The 18180-nt window shown below is 46.0% G+C and overlaps 1 protein-coding gene across 1 annotated transcript in view; it reads right to left on the reverse strand.

Annotated features, from left to right (window-relative positions):
* Nucleotides 1-13214, reverse strand: part of LOC143984204 (uncharacterized) — a 34038-nt gene extending 20824 nt beyond the window's left edge. The window contains exon 1 of the mRNA XM_077484495.1: nt 12822-13214. The gene's annotated coding sequence lies outside the window, so the exon portion shown is untranslated. The remainder of the gene's footprint in view (nt 1-12821) is intronic.
* Between the last annotated feature and the right edge of the window lie 4966 nt (nt 13215-18180).

Here is an 18180-nt window from a genome sequence, read left to right on the forward strand (position 1 = left end):
TAAAATTCCAGTTTCGTCTGTTGTCACTAATCTTGGTGTAAAAATGGATTCCCAACTCACTTTTGAAGCTCATATAAATCAAGTATGCAAGACTTCTTTCTACCACCTTCGTAATATCTCTAAACTTCGTCCTATCCTTTCTTTTTCCGATGCTGAAAGGTTGGTTCATGCCTTTGTCTCCTCCAGGCTGGATTATTGCAACGCACTTCTCATTGGGATTCCGAGAAAGAGCATGCAGAGGTTGCAATATGTTCAATACTCTGCAGCGAGGATCCTAATGAGAGTGCGGAAGCATGAGCACATCACTCCAATTTCAAAATCTCTTCATTGGCTGCTGGTCTCTACAAGGATTGAGTATAAGGTCTCTCTTCTTGTCCATCAATGCATACATGGACAAGCTCCACCTTATCTTAAGGAACTTCTTAGATTGCAAACTCTACCGCGTTCCCTTCGCTCAACTAATTTGAATTGTTTAGAGGTTCCAAAAACGAGGTTGAAAACAACGGGAGACGGGTTTTTTGTGCTGCTGCCCCACGTTTGTGGAATGCTTTGCCTGATAGTCTGAGGGTTTCTCAGTCTACTGAAAATTTTAAAAAGGGGTTGAAGACTTTTCTTTTTAGCAAATGTTTTGTAAATTAACCACTTTCAGACCGGACCATTTTGCTGGTAAATGACCAGAGGTCTTTTTACACTTTGGCACTGCGCTGCTTTAACTGGTAATTGCGCGGTCATGCAATGTTGTACCCAAACGAAATTTGCGTCCTTTTCTTCCCACAAATAGAGCTTTCTTTTAAAGGTATTTGACTGACTCTGCGATTTTTATTTTTTGCGATATAAACGTAAAAAGACCGCAAATTTTGAAAAAAAATGATATTTTCTACTTTTTGTTATTAGAAAAATCCAATAAACTCAATTTTAGTCATACATTTAGGCCAAAATGTATTCAGCCACATGTCTTTGGTAAAAAAAAAGTCAATAATTGTATATTTATTGGTTTGCGCAAAAGTTGTCACATCTACAAACTAAGGTACATTTTCTGGAATTTACGCAGCTTTTATTTTATGACTGCCTATCTCATTTCTTGAGGTGCTAAAATGGCAGGGCAGTACAAAACCCCCCCAAATGACCCCATTTTGGAAAGTAGACACCCTAAGGAAATTGATAAGAGGCATGTTGAGCCCATTGAATATTTTATTTTTTTGCCGCAAGCGATTGAATAATGACAAAAAAAAAAATTTTTTTTTTTTTTTACACAAAGTTGTCACTAAATGATATATTGCTCACACATGCCATGGTTATATGTGGAATTGTACCCCAAAATACATTCTGCTGCTTCTCCTGAGTACGGGGATACCACATGTGGTCGACTTTTTGGAAGCCTAGCCGCGTACGGGGCCCCGAAAGCCAAGCACCGCCTTCAGGATTTCTAAGGGCATACATATGTCATTTTACTCCTCACTACCTATCACAGTTTTGAAGGCCATAAAATGCCAAGATGGCACAAAACCCCCACAAATGACCCCATTTTAGAAAGTAGACACCCCAAGCTATTTGCTGAGAGGCATGTTGAGTCCATGGAATATTTTATATTTTGCCACAAGTTGCGGGAAAATGACAAACTTTATAAATTTTTCACAAAGTTGTCACTAAATGATATATTGCTTACACATGCTATGGGCATATGTGAAATTACACCCCAAAATAAATTCTGCTGCTTCTCCTGAGTACGGGGATACCACATGTGTGGGATTTTTTGGGAGCCTAGCCGCGTACGGGGCCCCGAAAACCAAGCACCGCCTTCAGGCTTTCTAAGGCCGTAAATTTTTAATTTCACGCCTCACTACCTATTACAGTTTTGAAGGCCATAAAATGCCAAGATGGCACAAAACCCCCACAAATGACCCCATTTTAGAAAGTAGACACCCCAAGCTATTTGCTGAGAGGCATGTTGAGTCCATGGAATATTTTATATTTTGCCGCAAGTTGCGGGAAATTTACAAACTTTTTTTATTTTATTTTTTTTTTTCACAAAGTTGTCACTAAATGATATATTGCTCACGCATGCCATGGGCATATGTGAAATGACACCCCAAAATAAATTCTGCTGCTTCTCCTGAGTACGGGGATACCACATATGTGGGACTTTTTGGGAGCCTAGCTGCGTACGGGGCCCCAAAAGCCAAGAACCGCCTTCAGGCTTTCTAAGGGCGTAAATCTTTGATTTCACGCCTCACTACCTATTACAGTTTTGAAGGCCATAAAATGCCAAGATGGCACAAAACACCCACAAATGACCCCATTTTAGAAAGTAGACACCCCAAGCTATTTGCTGAGAGGCATGTTGAGTCCATGGAATATTTTATATTTTGCCGCAAGTTGCGGGAAATTTACAAACTTTTTTTTTTTTATTTTTTTTTTCACAAAGTTGTCACTAAATGATATATTGCTCATGCATGCCATGGGCATATGTAAAATGACACCCCAAAATAAATTCTGCTGCTTCTCCTGAGTACGGGGATACCACATGTGTGGGATTTTTTGGGAGCCTAGGTGCGTACGGGGCCCCGAAAGCCAAGAACCGCCTTCAGGCTTTCTAAGGGCGTAAATCTTTGATTTCACGCCTCACTACCTATTACAGTTTTGAAGGCCATAAAATGCCAAGATGGCACAAAACCCCCACAAATGACCCCATTTTAGAAAGTAGACACCCCAAGCTATTTGCTGAGAGGCATGTTGAGTCCATGGAATATTTTATATTTTGCCACAAGTTGCGGGAAAATTACAAACTTTTATTTTTTTTTCACAAAGTTGTCACTAAATGATATATTGCTCACACATGCCAGGGACATATGTGAAATGACACCCCAAAATAAATTCTGCTGCTTCTCCTGAGTACGGGGATACCACATGTGTGGGACTTTTTGGGAGCCTAGTCGCGTACGGGGCCCCGAAAACCAAGAACCGCCTTCAGGATTTCTAAGGGTGTAAATTTTGGATTTTACACCTCACTACCTATCACAGTTTTGAAGGCCATAAAATGCCAAAATAGCACAAAACCCCCCAAAATGACCCCATTTTGGAAAGTAGACACCCCAAGCTATTTGCCGAGAGGCATGGTGAGTATTTTGCAGCTCTCATTTGTTTTTGAAAATGAAGAAAAAAAAAAATAATGTATATTTTTTTTCTTTTTTTCAATTTTCAAAACTTTGTGACAAAAATGAAGGTCTGCAAAATACTAACCATACCTCTCGGCAAATAGCTTGGGGTGTCTCCTTTCCAAAATGGGGTCACTTGGGGGGATTTTGTGCTATCTGGGCATTCCATGGCCTCCGAAACTGTGATAGGCAGTGAGGAATGAAATCTAAAATTTACACCCTTAGAAATCCTGAAGGTGGTGCTTGGATTTTGGGGTACCGTACGCGGTTAGGCTCCCAAAAGGTCTCACACTTGTGGTATCCCCGTACTCAGGAGAAGCAACAGAATGTATTTTGGGGTGTAATTTTACATATAACCATGGCATGTTTGAGCAATATATCATTTAAATGACAACTTTGTGCAAAAAAAAAAAAAAATAATAATAATGTATTTTTTCCACAACTTTTGTCAAAATATAAAATATTCCATGGACTCGACCTGCCTCTCAGCAAATAGCTTGGGGTGTCTACTTTCTAAAATGGGGTCATTTGGGGGGGTTTTGAACTGTCCTGGCATTTTATGCACAACATTTAGAAGCTTATGTCACACATCACCCACTCTTCTAACCACTTGAAGAAAAAGCCCTTTCTGACACTTTTTGTTTACATGAAAAAATATTTTTTTTTGCAAGAAAATTACTTTGAACCCCCAAACATGTAGTGTTTTTTTAAAGCAAAAGCCCTACCGATTAAAATGGTGGGTGTTTCATATTTTTTTTTCACACGGTATTTGCGCGGCGATTTTTCAAACGCATTTTTTGGGGAAAAAACACACTTTTTTTTATTTTAATGCACTAAAAATCACTATATTGCCCAAATGTTTGATGAAATAAAAAATATGATCTTAGGCCGAGTACATGGATACCAAACACGACATGCTTTAAAATTGCGCAGAAACGTGCAGCGGCGACAAACTACGTACATTTTTAAAAGCCTTTAAATGCCTTTACAGGTGACCACTTTAGATTTACGGAGGAGGTCTACTGCTAAAATTAGTACCCTCGATCTGACCTTCGCGGTGATACCTCACATGCATGGTGCAATTGCTGTTTACATATGCCACCAGACCAACGCTTGTGTTCCGCGTTGCGCCTTAGCAGGGGGGGACAGGGGTGGTTTTTTTTTTTTTTTTTTTTTTTATTATTTATTTTGCTTTTTTATTTTTTTTTTAAACTGTTCCTTTCATTTATATATATTTTTTTATGATTTTTATTGTTATCTCAGGGAATATAAATATCCCCTATGATTGCAATAGGTAGTGACAGGTACTCTTTTTTTAAAAAATTAGGGTCTATCAGACCCTAGATCTCTCCTCTGTCCTCAAAGCATCTGACCACACCAAGATCGGTGTGATAAAATGCTTTCCCAATTTCCCAATGGCGCTGTTTACATCCCGCAAAATCTAAGTCATGAAATGCTCGTAGCTTCCGGTGTCTTAGGCCATAGAGATGATTGGAGCCATTCTGGTCTCTGATCAGCTCTATGGTCAGCTGGCGGAACCACCGGCTGCATTCTCAGGTTCCCTGTTGGGACAGGAGAGCCTGAGAAAACCATGGAAGATGGTGCGGGGGGGGGGACATTCCCTCCCACTGCTTGTAAAAGTAGTCTAGAGGCTAATTAGCCACTAGGATTGCTTTTACATAAAAGCCGACCGCTGGCTGAAAAGAATGATACCAAGATGATACCTAAACCTGCAGGCATCATTCTGGTATAAGCACTCAAAGTCCCGCAACATACCAGTATGTTGCTGGAACTGGTTGGGCATATATTGTATTTTTTTTTTCATGCAGCCTGTGGGCTGAACGAAAAAAAAATATTGATCGGTGGGCATGCCCACCATTAGATACCACCCTTCATCCACCCACTTTCTAATGGTGGGCATACATGCACCATTTATATATGCCGAAGCATGGGGGCATCCTCCCGCAAAAGGTAGGAGCAGATCGTTCCTCCACCCCGTATGCCCCCATGCTTCGGCATATATGCTCTTTTTTAACTGTGGTGGTGAAATCACCCCCGACAGTGCTGGAGTCGCGGCTTTATGTATCGTGGGAGCAAACGCTGTTGCTGTCAAGATAAATAAATCCGCTCTGCAGCAGAATGGCGTACCTGCTAAGCAAATGATGGTTAACAATAAAACAAAGTAACATTACAGTATAACAGTAGGACTTACCATACCTGCAAAGCAAATACAAAAAAAATCGCAAAAAATAACACATTTAACACAATCTGTGCCTAAAATATATATATGCCGAAGCATGGGGGCATCCTCCCGCAAAAAAGTTATGCCGCGTACATACATTCAAACTTTTCCACGGGCAAGCCCTCCGTCGGAATTTTGACTGTATGTACGCGGCATTAGGAGCAAAATCGATCCTCCACCCCTTATGCCCCCATGCTTCGGCATATATGCTCTTTTTTAACTGTGGTGGTGAAATCACCTCCGACAGCGCTGGAGTCGTGGCTTTACATATCGTGGGAGCAAACGCTGTTGCTGTCAAGATAAATAAATCCACGCTACAGCTGAATGGCGTACCTGAAAACAAAAAATGGTTAACAATAAAACATTGCAGAATAGAATACAGTACAAAGGAGCAGAACAATAGAGAGAGAATATAGAGCGAGAGAGAACAATAAAACGACAACTATTTTTGGTTTTTTTATTTTATATTTTTTTTGTTTTTTTTGGTTTTTTTACTTTTTTTTTTTTTTTTTTTTAACACTTTTTTTTGTAACTTTAACACTTTTTCTGTTGTAACGGTTCCAGCGGTTTGGGTCTCTCAAAATGTGATGGCATCTTGGGAGACCCTGTGAACGTGTGCCTAGCTTGTGCAATGCTGTACCCTGCGCTAATACTCAACTAGTTCATGGTAGCGTTCAAAACACTCACCCTGACAAAGACCAGGATTGCCAGGACAGCGGGGACAATAAGAACGGGTGTCACGCCTAAATCCGCGCTTGGTACAGACACGACATCTTTTTTGGGGGGTTCGTTGGGTAGGGGTACTCGGGAGGACATAAGAATAATGCCTCTCATGCAGCCGGCTTACTGCATCTGGTAGGGGAAGGTGAGGTGGAGCACCGCCTGGATACAGAAGGGCTCTGACGATATCCTCCTGGAATTTGAGGAAGGATCCAGTCCGTCCTGAAGCTTTGTGTAGTACATAAGCATTCAGTATAGCCAATTGGAATAAATAAACAGACACTTTTTTGTACCAGCGTCTGGACTTACGGGCAACTAGATACGGCGCCAACAACTGGTCATTGAGGTCCACCCCTCCCATGTTAAGGTTATATTTGTGGACACAGAGGGGTTTCTCCACAACACCAGTCGCCGTAGAAATTTGGACCGTCGTGTCTGCATGAAGGGAGGTAAGAACGAAAACATTCTTATTATCCCTCCACTTCATAGCGAGCAAATTATTACTGCGCAAGCAGGCTCTCTCCCCCAGCCTAAGAGGGGACTCTACAAGCCGCTGGGGAAAGCCCCGGCGATTAGGTCGCACGGTGCCACATGCTCCAATCTGCTGATCAAACAAGTGACTAAAGAGTGGCACGCTTGTGTAATAATTGTCCACGTACAAGTGGTACCCCTTTCCGAATAAGGGTGACACCAAGTCCCACACTATCTTGCCAGCGCTTCCTATGTAATCAGGGCAGTTCTCCGGCTCTACGTGACTATCTCTTCCCTCATAAACCATGAAACTACGTGTATAGCCTGTGGCCCTGTCACAGAGCTTATACATCTTGACCCCGTATCTGGAACGCTTGTTGGGGACGTATTGTTTGAAGGACAAGCGACCAGAAAATTTAATCAGGGACTCATCAACGCAGACAACTTGATCGGGAGTAAACAAGGCTGCAAAACGTTGGTTGAAGTGGTTTATGAGGGGCCGAATTTTGTAGAGCCGATCATACTCAGGGTCTCCACGAGGACGACAGAGTTCATTGTCGCTGAAGTGCATGAACCGCAAAATCATCTCGTATCGTGCCCTGGACATGGAAGCAGAGAACACGCGCATATGGTGAATTGGGTCAATGGACCAATATGACCGCAACTCACTCTTTTTGGTTATGCCCATGTTGAGGGAGAGGCCCAGAAAGATTTTAAATTCGGAAACCGTAACTGGTTTCCATTGTCTGGCAAGGGCGGACTGGGGAATAGTGGCGATGTGTTGAGCAGCGTACAAATTGGTTTGGTCCACAATAGATCTAAAGAGATCTTCGGTGAAAAACAGTGAGTAAAAGTCAAGTGTCGTAAAATCAACTGTTTCCACGTTAATGCCAGGTTGGCCAGTGAATGGGGGAAGTACGGGTTCTGCAGAAGTGGTGGGCACCCAAATAGGATTGGCGAATTCTGCAGGAAGGGCACTATGGGTACGACGGGCCTGTCTTTGTCTTCTTCTTGGTGGCAGCGGGACACTACTTGTGCTTGCCACCTCGCCAGCTTGAACTGCACTTATGGGACTCGCCACGTCACCACGTGTTACTGCAGTGCTGGATGTAGGTCCAGGGTGTACTAGGCCGCTGGTGCTTGCCAGTTCACCAGAAGGTTGAGCGGCTCTAGTATGTCTCTGCTCCATACGAGTGACCTGCGGTTCCTGCACCTCAACAACAGAATACATACGGGATTGGGCACACCTGTTCTTAACAGCGGCCTCATCTCCGTCGTCAGAGCTATCTGTCATGGAGCCGCTGTCCTCTACAGGATCGTATTCTGAGCCTGAATCTGACAGATGAGTGACGTCCTCTTCACTATCTGTCATGCTCAGAAACGTGTAGGCCTCATCACTAGTGTACCTTCGCTTTGCCATTTTGGGCTCTAAATTTAGGGGTACACTAGTGAGACTCACAGGTAAAAAAGCACCTAGCCTGTCAGCGACTGTTTCAAAACGCTACAAAAAAAACTGTTAGCGATCGCAGGGATCAAGCCTGACTCTGCGAACGCTGCAGTTATGTGTGTTGTGTTTTGTAAGTGACAGTGATCGATCGATACTGCACTTGGGTGGGCTGGGCTGGGCTTGGCGGAGGGGCTAAACGCAGGTGCTAGCGGGTATCTGGGCTGATCCCGCTAACAATGCGTTTTGGGAAACCTAAAATGCTGGCAACGCTAATATATATCTGATCAGATACTATATTACTAAGGGAGGTGTATGCTTTGCGCGTGGGTGTTAGCGGTACTGGCACTAACCTGACGCTGGGGCGACGCAGGCCTTATCTGACCCTAAAAAACTTATATCACCCGCCGGGTGATCAGGGGGTTAAACCTTTATTAGGTAATAAATGGCGGGTGCCCTGAAACAAAAAAATATAACTAACCAACCAGCGTCACCTGTAACAGTTATATGGTGATCACTGGTGAAAGGGTTAACTGGGGGGCAATCAGGGGGCTATGCGGTAGTATATGGGGGTCCCTGACGCTATAAAAAGCTGCGGCGAACCCAAATACTTACCTGCCTATCTAGCGTCACCTGTGACACTAATACAGCGATCAGAAAAAAATCGCTTATTAGTGACACTGGCGACGGGGGGTGATCACGGGGTTAAACCTTTATTGGGGGGGTTAGGGGGGCACCCTAGAGCTAAAGGGGGCTAGCCCTAACTGCCCTAACAGTTATTACAGTCACAAATGACACCAATGCAAAAAAAAAAAAAAAAAAATTAAAAAAAAAAAAAATGCACTTGGTGTCACTGTGACTGGGGGGGGCAGGGGTGATTGGGGGGTGATTGGGGGGTGATCAGGGGGGTGAAAAGTGTGCCTGGCGTGTTCTACTGTTAGTGTAGTGTTAGGTGCAACTCACCGATGCTCTCTCCTCGGTGCCGGAACGAAAAAGACCGACACGAGGAGAGAATACATCACTTCCTCTCCTGTGTTTACATTACAGGAGAGGAAGTGATGTCACGGGGGATTTTCATTCGTCGGGAGCGATCGCGAGGGGGTGGCCATGAATGAATGGCCGTCCCCTCGTCCGGGATCGCTCCCGAACGAATACCGACCGCCGCAGGCACCGGGCGGGGGCCCGATCGGGCCCCCGACCCGCGGGAAGGCAAGGACGTACATTTATGTGCTTATGCCTGCCCGTGCCATTCTGATGACGTATATCGGCGTGAGGCGGTCGGCAACTGGTTAAGCGGTTTGTTTGTTTTTATTGTAATTATGTAGCACTTTGAGGTCTTTTGATGGAAAGTGCATTATAAATAAAATGTATTATTATTATTATTATATATTGTGGGGTCACCAGTCCGGTATTTATATATTGTGGGGTCACCAGTCCAGTATTTGTATATTGTGGGGTCACCAGTCCAGTATTTGTATATTGTGGGGTCACCAGTCCGGTATTTGTATATTGTGGGGTCACCAGTCCGGTATTTATATATTGTGGGGTCACCAGTCCAGTATTTGTATATTGTGGGGTCACCAGTCCGGTATTTATATATTGTGGGGTCACCAGTCTGGTATTTATATATTGTGGGGTCACCAGTCCGGGATTTATATATTGGGGGGGTCACCAGTCCGGTATTTATATAATGAAATCATATCCCCTCTCAGGCGTCTCTTCTCCAGAGAGAATAAGTTCAGAGCTCACATCCTTTCCTCATAACTAATATCCTCCAGACCCTTTATTAGCTTTGTTGCCCTTCTTTGTAGTCGCTCCATTTCCAGTACATCCTTCCTGAGGACTGGTGCCCAGAACTGGACAGTATACTCCAGGTGCAGCCGGACCAGAGTCTTGTAGAGGGGAGAATTATCATTTTATCTCTGGAGTTGATCCCTTTTTAATGCCAATATTCTGTTTGCTTTGTTAGCAGCAGCTTGGCATTGCTGATCCCATCATCTACTAGGACCCCCAGGTCCTTCTACATCCTAGATCCCCCCAGAGGTTCTCCCCCCAGTCTATAGATTGCATTCAGATTTTTGCCACCCAAATACATTATTTTACATTTTACATTTGCCATGTACTTTCCCCTCCCCCCATTCATTTGTTCAGATCTTTTTGGAAGGTTTCCACATCCTGCGGAGAAGTTATTGTCCTGCTTAGCTTAGTATCATCCGCAAATACAGAGATTGAACTGTTTCCCCCATCCCCATCCTCCAGGTCATCTATGAAGAAATTAAATAGGATTGATCCCAGCACAGAACCCTGGGGGACCCCACTACCCACCCCTGACCATTCCGAGTACTCCTCATTTATCACCACCCTCTGAACTCGCCCTTGTAGCCAGTTTTCAATCCATGTACTCACCCTATGGTCCATGCCAACAGACCTTACTTTGTACAGTAAACATTTATGGGGAACTGTGTCAAATGCTTTTGCAAAATTCAGATACACCACATCTATGGGCCTTCATTTATCTAGATACACCACGTCTACGGACCTTCATTTATCTAGATACACCACGTCTACGGACCTTCATTTATCTAGATACACCACGTCTACGGGCCTTCCTTTATCTAGATACACCACGTCTACGGACCTTCATTTATCTAGATACACCACATCTACGGGCCTTCCTTTATCTAGATACACCACGTCTACGGACCTTCATTTATCTAGATACACCACATCTACGGCCCTTCCTTTATCTAGATACACCACGTCTACGGGCCTTCCTTTATCTAGATACACCACGTCTACCGGCCTTCCTTTATCTAGATACACCACTTCTACGGGCCTTCCTTTATCCAGATACACCATGTCTACGGGCCTTCCTTTATCCAGATACACCATGTCTACGGGCCTTCCTTTATCCAGATAGACCACGTCTACGGGCCTTCCTTTATCTAGATATACCACGTCTACGGGCCTTCCTTTATCCAGATACACCACGTCTACTTGCCTTCCTTTATCTAGATACACCACGTCTACGGGCCTTCCTTTATCCAGATACACCACATCTACGGGCCTTCCTTTATCTAGATACACCACGTCTAAGGGCCTTCCTTTAGATTCACCACGTCTACGGGCCTTCCTTTATCTAGATACACCACGTCTATGGGCCTTCCTTTATCTAGATACACCACGTCTATGGGCCTTCCTTTATCCAGATACACCACGTCTACGGGCCTTCCTTTATCTAGATACACCATGTCTACGGGCCTTCCTTTATCTAGATACACCACGTCTACGGGCCTTCCTTTATCTAGATACACCACGTCTACGGGCCTTCCTTTATCCAGATACACCACGTCTACGGGCCTTCCTTTATCTAGATACACCGCGTCTACAGGCCTTCCTTTATCTAGATACACCACGTCTACGGGCCTTCCTTTATCTAGATACACCACGTCTACGGACCTTCCTTTATCTAGATACACCACGTCTACGGGCCTTCCTTTATCTAGATACACCACGTCTACGGGCCTTCCTTTATCTAGATACACCACGTCTACGGGCCTTCCTTTATCCAGATACACCACATCTACGGGCCTTCCTTTAGATACAACATGTCTACGGGCCTTCCTTTATCCAGATACACCACGTCTATGGGCCTTCCTTTATCCAGATACACCACATCTACGGGCCTTCCTTTATCTAGATATACCACGTCTATGGGCCTTCCTTTAGATACACCACGTCTACGGGCCTTCCTTTATCCAGATACACCACGTCTATGGGCCTTCCTTTATCCAGATACACCACATCTACGGGCCTTCCTTTATCTAGATATACCACGTCTATGGGCCTTCCTTTAGATACACCACGTCTACGGGCCTTCCTTTTTCTAGATACACCACGTCTACGGGCCTTCCTTTATCCAGATACACCACATCTACGGGCCTTCCTTTATCTAGATATACCACGTCTATGGGCCTTCCTTTAGATACACCACGTCTATGGGCCTTCCTTTATCTAGATACACCATGTCTACGGGCCTCTTCCTTTATCTAGATACACCACGTCGATGAGCCTTCCTTTAGATACACCACGTCTACGGTGTACCTTCCTTTAGATACACCACGTCTACGGGCCTTCCCTTATCCAGATACACCAAGTCTACGGGCCTTCCTTTATCCAGATACACCACGTCTACGGGCCTTCCTTTAACTAGATACACCACGTCTACGGGTCTTCCTTTATCCAGATACACCACGTCTACGGGCCTTCCTTTATCTAGATACACCACGTCTACGGGCCTTCCTTTATCCAGATACACCACGTCTACGGGCCTTCCTTTATCTAGATACACCATGTCTACGGGCCTTCCTTTATCCAGATACACCACGTCTACGGGCCTTCCTTTATCTAGATACACCACGTCTACAGGCCTTCCTATATCTAGCTGGCAACTCACCTCCTCATAGAAGGTGAGTAGATTGGTTTGGCAAGAACGATTCTTCATGAATTCATGCTGATTACTGCTAATGATACCGTTCTCATTACTAAAATCTTGTATATATTCCCTTATCATCCCCGTCAAGAGTTTACATACTATTGATGTTAGGCTGACTGGTCTGTAATTCCCAGGGATGTATTTTGGGCCCTTTTTAAATATTGGTGCTACATTGGCTTTTCTCCAATCAGCTGGTACCATTCCAGTCATTCCAACATAACGTCCCCCTGGATAAAGCATTCTCTTTTTACATTGATATCAGATTATAATCAGACTTTTAGATGGTCAGCTCACCTGTCACCAGCAGATACGTCCCGTTGCCCTGGTAGGAATCCAGCTTGACATCCAGGAATGAGCAGACATAAAGTCCTGAGTCTCTGGGAGTGACGGAGGAGATGGTTAGAGAGAAAGGTGTGACGGTGATTCTCGGCGTGTTCACCAAAACATTCTTGGGTCCGTTCACGTGCCAGTAGTGATGTACGATCCGGAATTCTTCGGCGCTGCTGATATTACAGGAGATCCAGGCAGTTTGGCCCTCTGATAGGTAAAGCTCGGGAGGATGTTGGCCCACCGTCACCAAGCTGCCTCCTGTAAGAGCTGATTGTCCTGTTACATGTGAAATAAAAACTGTATGAGGGTACAATGGGGTATAATTGTCAGCAATGAGTGTACCCGTCTAGTCTGGCATAAGAGCATTATCAGGGTCACGCTCCTACATAGCCAGCGCCCACTCTCTCCTTTCACCCAATTCAGCTCCCAGCCCTGATTGACCAGCAGCAAGCGCCCCCCTCCAGCAATGCCCAGTCAATGGTTGGCTCCTTCCTGATGGGCTGAGCTGCCGTGGCACTCTATTTAACCACTTAAATACAGGACACTTCCTGCCCAGGCCAATTTTCTACTTTCAGCGCTGTTGCCCTTTGAATGACAATTACGCAGTCGTGCTACACTTTACAAATGTGAGATTTTTATAATTTCTTTCACACAAATAAAGCTTTCTTGTGGTGGTATTTAATCACTGCTGGGGTTTTCATTTTTTGCTAAACAAACAACAAAAGATAGAAAATTGTGAAAAAATATGTTTTCTTTGTTTCTGTAATACAAGTTTGCAAATAAAATTATTATTTTTTCTTCACTGATGTGCACTGAATAGGCTGCACTGATGGGGCTGCACTGATGGGCGCTGATGAGGCTGCACTGATGGTCAATGATGAGGCTGCATTGATGGGTACTGATGAGGCGGCACTGATGAGGCTGCGCTGATGGGCACTGATGAGGCTGCACTGATGAGCATCGATAGGTGGCACTAATGGGCACAGATGAGGCTGCACTGATGGGCATTGATGAAGCTGCAATGATGGGCACTGATGAGGCTGCATGATGGTCAATGATGAGGCTGCATTGATGGGTACTGATGAAGCTGCACTGATTGGCACTGATGAGGCTGCGCTGATGGGCACTGATGAGGCTGCACTCATAAGCATCGATAGGTGGCACTAATGGGCACAGATGAGGCTGCACTGATGGTCAATGATGAGTCTGCACTGATAAGGTGGCACTGATAAACATTGATAGTCACTGATGAGGCAACACTGATGGGCTCTGATAAGCTCCACTGATGGGCACTGATGAGGCTACGCAGATAAGCTGGCATTGATGGGCACTGATATGCTTCACTGATTGACTCTAATATGTTGCACTGATAGACACTAATATGCTGATCTGATGGGGCTGCACTGATCATCAGTGCGCCGATGATCGGTGCAAACGTCCCCTGTAAGTATCCCCTGATATCGGCTTTCCTTTCCTCAGACACTGACAGCACTGAGGAAAGGAAATGCCGATAACCGATTGGACACAGCTGATCACATGGCAAAGAGCCTGCGTCATTGGCTCTTTACTCTGATCGGTGATGCGCTGTGTCTGAGGGACACGGTTCACCACCAATTGCTGTGATGCCCACCCCGTGGTGCGCATGTGCGGCCTCAAGGAGAGGACATCATATGACATCCACCTGAAGGGATGAAAGCCCCCCCCCCCCCCCCCCAGGCATCATTCTGCAATAGTCTGGGTGGGAACTGATTAAACATGAATGTTTTGCCGTCCCCCGACAACCCCGTATACTCCTTGGATTGCTGCCTGACCTCAGATTGTATTCCGGGCTCATCTGCCCCGACCACAGAGCCGTCTCTTGGATCGCATCTGTTGGCTACCCTGACCTTTCAACTATTTTCAGACTACGCTTGCCCTCTACCTGCCCTGACCTTGGACTGCCCCGGGGCTTCCATTACCAGCCATTGTCTACTTACCTGATCAGCCTCAAGACTCCGGGACCCTTCTGTGTTTGTTCAGTCCCAGTGCTGTGATATCATATTATAAGGCAGGGGGGCAACCAAGTACAGGTGGGGAACAAGGGGTGCCACAGGCAAAAGAAACACCAGCCAACCTCCACATCAAGTTGTGTACAATCATACCGTGAGATGTGCGGTCACACTGCAATGCTATTCTAATCATGGCGGCTAATTTGGTATCACCTGGTATTACCCCAAAGTAATCATGAACTATACCAGAGGTCTTCCAACTGTGGCCCTTTGCTTGCCTTTATCTGGCCCTTGGGGCACTATCCCTCCTACCGATATGAGACACTATTCTGCCACCTGACACCGACAATGGGGCACCATTCCTCCCACTGACACCACTAATGGGGCACCATTCCTCACACTGACATCACTAATGGGGCACCATTCCTACCACTGACATCACTAATGGGGCACCATTCCTCCCACTGACACCACTAATGGGGCACCATTCCTCACACTGACATCACTAATGGGGCACCATTCCTCCCATTGACACCACTAATGGGGCACCATTCCTCACACTGACATCACTAATGGGGCACCATTCCTCACACTGACATCACTAATGGGGCACCATTCCTCCCACTGACACCACTAATGGGGCACCATTCCTCACACTGACACCACTAATGGGGCACCATTCCTACCACTGACACCACTAATGGGGCACCATTCCTACCACTGACACCACTAATGGGGCACCATTCCTACCACTGACACCACTAATGGGGCACCATTCCTCTCACTGACACCACTAATGGGGCACCATTCCTCACACTGACATCACTAATGGGGCACCATTCCTCCCACTGACACCACTAATGGGGCACCATTCCTCACACTGACATCACTAATGGGGCACCATTCCTACCACTGACACCACTAATGGGGCACCATTCCTACCACTGACACCACTAATGGAGCACCATTCCTCCCACTGACACCACTAATGGGGCACCATTCCTCCCACTGACACCACTAATGGGGCACCATTCCTACCACTGACACCACTAATGGGGCACCATTCCTACCACTGACACCACTAATGGGGCACCATTCCTCTCACTGACACCACTAATGGGGCACCATTCCTACCACTGGCACCACTAATGGGGCATCATTCATCCCACTGACACCACTAATGGGGCACTATTCCTCCCACTGACATCACTAATGGGGCACCATTCCTCCCACTGACACCACTAATGGGGCACCATTCCTCTCACTGACACCACTAATGGGGCACCATTCCTACCACTGACACCACTAATGGGGCACCATTCCTCCTACTGACACCACTAATGGGGCACTATTCCTCCCACTGACACCACTAATGGGGCACCATTCTTACCACTGGCCCCACTAATGGGGCACCATTCCTCTCACTGACACCACTAATGGGGCACCATTCCTACCACTGACACCACTAATGGGGCACCATTCTTACCACTGACACCACTAATGGGGCACCATTCTTACCACTGACACCACTAATGGGGCACCATTCCTCCCACTGGCACCACTAATGGGGCACCATTCCTACCACTGACACCACTAATGGGGCACCATTCTCACACTGACACCACTAATGGGACACTATTCCTCCCACTGACATCACTAATGGGGCACTATTCCTCCCACTGACACCACTAATGGGGCACCATTCCTCCCACTGACACCACTAATGGGGCACCATTCCTCCCACTGACACCGCTAATGGGGCACCATTCCTCCCACTGACACCACTAATGGGGCACCATTCCTCCCACTGACACCACTAATGGGGCACCATTCCTCCCACTGACACCACTAATGGGGCACCATTCCTACCACTGACACCACTAATGGGGCACCATTCCTCCCACTGACACCACTAATGGGGCACCATTCCTCCCACTGACACCACTAATGGGACACTGTCCCTCCCACTGACACCACTAATGGGGCACTGTCCCTCCCACTGACACCACTAATGGGGCACTGTCCCTCCCACTGACACCACTAATGGGGCACTGTCCCTCCCACTGACACCACTAATGGGACACCATTCCTCCCACTGACACCACTAATGGGGCACTGTCCCTCCCACTGACACCACTAATGGGACACCATTCCTACCACTGACACCACTAATGGGGCACCATTCCTCCCACTGACACCACTAATGGGGCACCATTCCTCCCACTGACACCACTAATGGGGCACCATTCCTCCCACTGACACCACTAATGGGACACTGTCCCTCCCACTGACACCACTAATGGGGCACTGTCCCTCCCACTGACACCACTAATGGGGCACTGTCCCTCCCACTGACACCACTAATGGGACACCATTCCTCCCACTGACACCACTAATGGGGCACTGTCCCTCCCACTGACACCACTAATGGGACACCATTCCTACCACTGACACCACTAATGGGGCACCATTCCTCCCACTGACACCACTAATGGGGCACCATTCCTCCCACTGACACCACTAATGGGGCACCATTCCTCCCACTGACACCACTAATGGGACACTGTCCCTCCCACTGACACCACTAATGGGGCACTGTCCCTCCCACTGACACCACTAATGGGGCACTGTCCCTCCCACTGACACCACTAATGGGACACCATTCCTCCCACTGACACCACTAATGGGGCACTGTCCCTCCCACTGACACCACTAATGGGACACCATTCCTACCACTGACACCACTAACGGGGCACTATCCATCCCTCTGATACCAGATGTTTACTCCCAGTGATGCCAGGAAAATTTCCACTCCCGCTGGCCACAAAACTAACCGTACATCCCTTGCTTGTTTAAGGAGAATATCTGTTTAACATAGAAAACTTTATTTAACTTACATTAACCCTTTGTAGACGCTTCACATGCTCTGCACAGCCAAAAGTTTCCATAAAAGTACTTGGAGCATATGTACTACAACTGTGCCTTCTGCCCCACTGCTGCCACCACCTTTTACTTGCCAACTATTCCTAGCTGTCCAAAAAAGACAATCTGACACAGTGTTTATAAACATTGATCAGACAGCAGTTAGAGAGATACAAAGTAACTTTGTTTATAGACATTGATCAGACAGGAGATAGAGAGATACAAAGTAACATTGTTTATAAACATTGGTCAGATTGGAGATAGAAAAATACAAAGTAACATTGTTTATAAACATTGATCAGACAGGAGATAGAGAGATACAAAGTAACTTTTTTATCAACATTGATCAACCAGGAGATGGAAAGATACCAGGTAACATTGTTTATAGACATTGATCAGATGGGATATAGAGA

Source organism: Lithobates pipiens, unplaced genomic scaffold (assembly GCF_037356315.1).
Source record: "Lithobates pipiens isolate NorthernLeopardFrog02 unplaced genomic scaffold, aLitPip1_a1.2 Scaffold_16, whole genome shotgun sequence".
In the NCBI taxonomy this organism is placed as follows: Eukaryota; Metazoa; Chordata; class Amphibia; order Anura; family Ranidae; genus Lithobates; species Lithobates pipiens.